General features: G+C 36.7%; 1 non-coding gene across 1 annotated transcript; it reads left to right on the top strand.

Annotated features, from left to right (window-relative positions):
* The first annotated feature begins 843 nt into the window (after positions 1-843).
* On the top strand, positions 844-950 carry LOC123387880. Its single transcript, XR_006602378.1, has one exon. It is a non-coding gene; the product is annotated as a U6 spliceosomal RNA (small nuclear RNA).
* The last annotated feature ends 4560 nt before the right edge of the window (positions 951-5510 follow it).

Below are 5510 nucleotides of genomic sequence, written 5' to 3'. Positions count from 1 at the left end.
CAATGAAAAGAAAATTTGGAAAACAGACTTCAGCTATTTAGATAATTTCACAAGTACAATCTCTGTCTGATGTGGGTTTAAAGGTTTTTAATGTTCTTAGTGAAAATAATGTTCAACCTTATCATTAGTGTCTATAATGGTTAATTTTATGTGGCAAATTGGCTAGGCCACAGAGCCAAGATATTTGGTCAAACACATCTGGATGTTGCTATGTAGGTATTTTTAAGATGAGATTAATATTTAAATCAGTAAACTTTGAGTAAAGCAAATTCTCTCCATATTGTGGATGGGTCCCATCCAATTAGCTGAATGTTTTAAGAAAAGGAATGACCTACCCTGAAGTAAAGAGAATTATAACATTGAACTGTTTTTAGATTCAGTTTCAGCATCAACCCTTCTGTGAGTCTCTAGTCTACTATCCAACCTTGTGAATTTTGGACTTGTCAGCCTCCATAATCATGTGAACCAAATCCTTATCATGTCTCTCTCTCTCTCTCTCTCTAATTGTGTGTGCATGTGTGTGTGCGTGTGTCCATTTTAAAATAAATAAGTCCTAATAAAGATCAAATGTGAAGAAACACATGATTACCAATTAGTCAATGTCAAGTAATATGGCATCCTAGGTTCATTTTGGAATTAATACACTTGTCATAGAAATATGTTTAGATGTTCTTTATGAGTCCTGCTACTGTTCATTGTATCTAAATTCATCTCATCTTTTCAATTACAATTATAAACAATGACTTAAACTTTAAAAAGGCTGACCCCAGAAAGCTCAAACAGAAAAACATATGCACATGAACTGAGAACAATAAGCCTTTTTTTTTGAAAATTACTTACTGGGTGCTCACTCAGCAGCACATATACACAAAACTGGGACAATACAGAGAAGAATACTATGGCCCCTGCACAAGGATGACATAAAAATTACTTATTGGACATCTTATATTGGGTACTGTGTTAAGCATGAGTAACGTAAAACTTGTAGAAGCACAGTTCCTATCTATGGTAAGTCAGATTTTCCAAAAATAGCAGTAACAATACATCTTAACCCTCATGCTCTTTTACTATATAATTTTTATATTCCTCCTATTGAGAGGCAGAATCTGTCTCCTTCTCTTGAATCTGGATGACCTTTTACCTCAACAAACATAGTATGTAAGAAGTAATATGATGTGATTTTCAACAAAAGAATATAACAATGCTATGTTCTTCCGCCTTACTCTCTTGAGACACTTACTTTGGGGGAAGCCAGATGCTATGTAAGCAGTCCAACAACCCTAAGACTTCTATGCTGAGCCTAAACTACATATGGAAAGGAAGATGGCAGCAGAGTAGGAGGACCCTAAACTCATTTTGTCCCATGAATACAACTAGATAATCATCAAAGCATCCTAAAAACCCCAGAAATTGAGCTTAAGTCTGGCTCAACAAATTCCACAACTAAAGATAGAAAAGAGGTCATTCTGAGGAAGGGAGGGAATGTGGAGACCTGGTTTGGGAGAGAAATGGATTATGGTCACCACAGTGGGGAGGGACCAGAGCTGCAGAGAAGGATATACGGAAAATGAATTCCCAGAGCAAGTGACTTAGAAAGTGAGAGTGGCCAAATTTCATGAATTCTTGCAACCTGTGGAGCTTACAGCCTGGAGTTCTAAGGTCAGTGGGCTTGGCTCAGGGAAGCCCCAGAGGTTTGGGGGCTGTTCTTGGAGAAAAGACAGGGCGACTGACCTGCAAACCTACAGTGTGACAACTGTAAAGATGTAAAGAACATCTGGGGTACATGGTGGAGAGGATATTTGCTCATCTCAGAGTGTGTTCCAGGGAGGCAGCATTCACAGAGACTTCTCCAACAACAAAGGAACTGGCAGGTGCAATTTACCCATCTTAGCATAAGCACAGGGCCACATGCGGGAACCAGGATAGCACTATTCACTTGCTTAAGACAAGCCCTGCCTTCACTGAGATCCAATGGAATCACCCTTTCCAGCAATGCTTGTCTCAGTCTCAGTGTGGTGGGCCCCTCTCCCAGAAGATCAGCCTAAACCACTGCCCATAAGTGTCTCCCAACCCAGGAGTTATTCAGGGCCTCAGCTGCAGTGGCGGTAACAGTTCTTATTTCACAAACACACAAGAGCATATTTAGTTAAAACTCCCCACATTTAGGCCAGGGACCAAACACTACCCACAACAGACAGAAAACCTCTCTAGAAGACTTGTGTGAAGGATAAAATAGCCAGACCAAAACAGCAGAGCATACACAGCACAACTGGAGACCTAAAGCACCAGGCCCTGGGAAGCAGGGGGACACTGAACTGCAAGGAACTACAAGGCCTCTTCTCCATAAGGACATTGCCCTCAAGAAAAGGAGATATAGCTGACTATCCTAACACAGAAGTTGGCACAGAGATTTAGACAAAATGAGAAAACAAAGAAATTTGTCCCAAATGAAAGAACAGAACAAGGCCACAGACAGAGATCTAAGTATAACAGATATAACATACCTGATAGAGAATTTATTTTTTCTAAAGATTTATTTATTCATTTTAGAGAGAGAGGGAGAGCATGAGTGGGAGGGAGGATAGAGGGAGAAGAAGAGAATTCTCAAGCAGACTCCCCAATGAGTGTGGAGCCTACTGCAGGGGTCAATCCCAGGACTCCACGATCATGACCTAAGCCAAAATCAAGAGTTGGACACTCAACCAACTGCGCCACCCAGGCACCCCAAAGTAATGATCATAAAGATACTCACTGGATTTGAGAAAAGAATGTAAAACATCAGTGAGACCATTAATACAGAGATAAGGCATACCATATTAGAGATAAAGGGCTCAATAAATGAAATGAGAAACACACTTGATGGGATGAACAGTAGGCTGGAAGAAGCAGAGGAAAAAACTGGTGACCTAGAAGACATAGTAATGGAAAGTAATCAAGATTAACAAAAGATGGGGCACCTGGGTGGCTCAATGGGTTAAAGCTTCTGCCTTCAGCTCAGGTCATGATTGCAAGGTCCTGGGATCGAGCCCCACATTGGGCTCTCTGCTCAGCAGGGAGCCTGCTTCCCCCTCTCTCTCTGCCTGCCTCTTTGCCTACTTGTGATCTCTGTCTGTCAAATAAATAAATAAAATCTTTTTAAAAAAATGAACAAAAGGGGGGGAGTTATATAAGTAAAATAATAATAGACTTATGGAACTCAGTGACTCCATCAAACATAATAATATCCACATTATAGAAGTCCCAAAATAAGAGAATGAAAGGGGAGGGCAGAAAATGTATTGGACGATGTAAGAGCTGAAAACTTCCCTGTTCTGGGGAAGGAAACAGATATCCACATCTGGAAGGCACAAAGAACCCCATCCTCCAAAAAAAATCAACAAAAGCAGATTTACACCAAGACATATGATAATTAAAATGGCAAAATACAGTAATAAAGAAAAATATTAAAAGTGGCAAGGCAGAAACAGAGAGAAAGGAAGGAAGGAAGGGAAGAGACAATTACATACAAGGGGAACACCGTGAGGGCATCAAGGGATTTTCAGCAGAAACTTTCCAAGCCAGAGAGAGTGGCATGATATACTGAAAGTGTTGAATAGAAAAAATCTGAAGCCAAAAAAACTAGCCAGCAGGGCTATTTTTCAGAACAGAAGGAGAGATAAAGAGAATCCCAGACAAACAAAATTTAAAGGAGTGGTCATGAGACCACTAAATGGTTCTGCAAGAAAAACTAAAGGGGACTCTTTAAATGGAAAGGAAAAATAAAAAGTGACAATATAAAGGCAAGAAAAACATAAGCAGTAAAAATTGATTTTTTTTAAATACCAGTAAAGGAAATCACAAAATAAAAGTATGTAAAAGATGACATATACCTAAAAGTAGACAAGAATGGGTTCAAAATTAAATGACTATCAACTTAATATATATAGACTGCTATATCAGATGTTATACACAATCATAATGGTAACCACAAGTCAAATCCCCTAATAAACTTGCAAAGAATAAAAAGAAAGAAATCTAAATATATCAGTAAAGAAAACCAGCAAACCATGAAAGACAAAAAGGATCAGTCAAAATCTTCAGAAAGAACCACAAAACAGGTAATAAAATAGCAAAAACATGTATCAATAATTACTTTGAATGTAAATGGACTAAATATTCCAATTAAAAGACATAGGATGAAAATGGGGCCAAAAAAACAAAAACAAAAACAAAAAACCACCAGGGCTCATTTGTATGCTGCTTACAAGAGACTCATTTTAGACCTAAAAACACCTGCAGATTGAAAGTGAGGGAATAAAAAATATTTATCATGCAAATGGATGTCAAAGAAAGGGGGCAATATTTATATCAGATAAACTAGACTTTGAACAAAGACTGTAACAAGAGACAAAGAAGGACATTATATAATAATAAAGGGACAATCCAACAAGAAGACATAATTGCAAATATTTATGCAATACAGGAGCACCAGAACACATAAGTTGAAATATAGTTTAAATATAAACTACTTGATAATAATACAATGATAGTAGGGGACTTTAAATCCACTTACATCAATAGACAGATCATCTAAACAAAAAAATTAACAAGGAAACAATAGCTTTGAATGACACACTGAACCAGATGGACTTAACAGATATATTCAGAATGTTCCATCCCCAAACAACAGAATACACATTCTTTTCAAGTGTATATGGAACATTTTTCAGAACAGATCACATTGGGCCACAAAACAAACTTCAGCATATTCAAAAAGATCAAAATCAGACCACGCATATTCTCTGTCCTTAAAGATATGAAACTAAAAGTCAGCCACAAGGAAAAAAGTCTGGAAAGACCACAATACATGGAAGTTAAATAACACACTAATAATTAATGAATGGGTCATCCAGGAAATCAAAGAAGAAATTTAAAATTATGTGGAAACAAATGAAAATGAAAACACAAAGGTTCAAAACTGTCGTGATATAGCAAAAGCAGTTCTAAAAGGGAAGTTTATAGTGATACAGGCCTACCACTGGAAGCAAGAAAAATCTCAAATAAACAATCTAAACTTACAACTAAAGGAGTTAGAAAAAGAACAACAAATGAAGTCTAAAACCAGCAGAAGGAAGGAAACTATAAGATTAGAGCAGAAATAAATGATACAGAACTAAAACAAAAAACAAACAAACAACAACAACAACAACAAACAATAACAGAACAGGTCAATGAAACCAGGAGCTGGATAATTGAAAAAAATCAATAAAATTGATAAATCTTTAGATTTATCAAGAAAAAAAAAGAGAAGTGACCTAAATAAACAAAATCACAAACAAGAAAGAAGCAATAACAGGCCCACAGAAATACAAACAATTATAAGAAAAGATTATGAAAATCTCTATGCCAACAACTTGAAAATCTAGAAGAAATGGATAAATTTCTAAAAACATATAATCTACCAGAACTGAAACAGGATAAAATAGAAAATTTAAACAGAATGATTATTAGCAAATAAATTGAATCAGTAA

Source organism: Mustela putorius, unplaced genomic scaffold (assembly GCF_011764305.1).
Source record: "Mustela putorius furo isolate JIRA1106 unplaced genomic scaffold, ASM1176430v1.1 tig00003863_pilon_pilon_pilon, whole genome shotgun sequence".
NCBI lineage: Eukaryota > Metazoa > Chordata > Mammalia > Carnivora > Mustelidae > Mustela > Mustela putorius.
The sequence above is the reverse complement of the archived record's forward strand: the minus strand, read 5'-3'. Positions and strand labels throughout refer to the sequence as shown.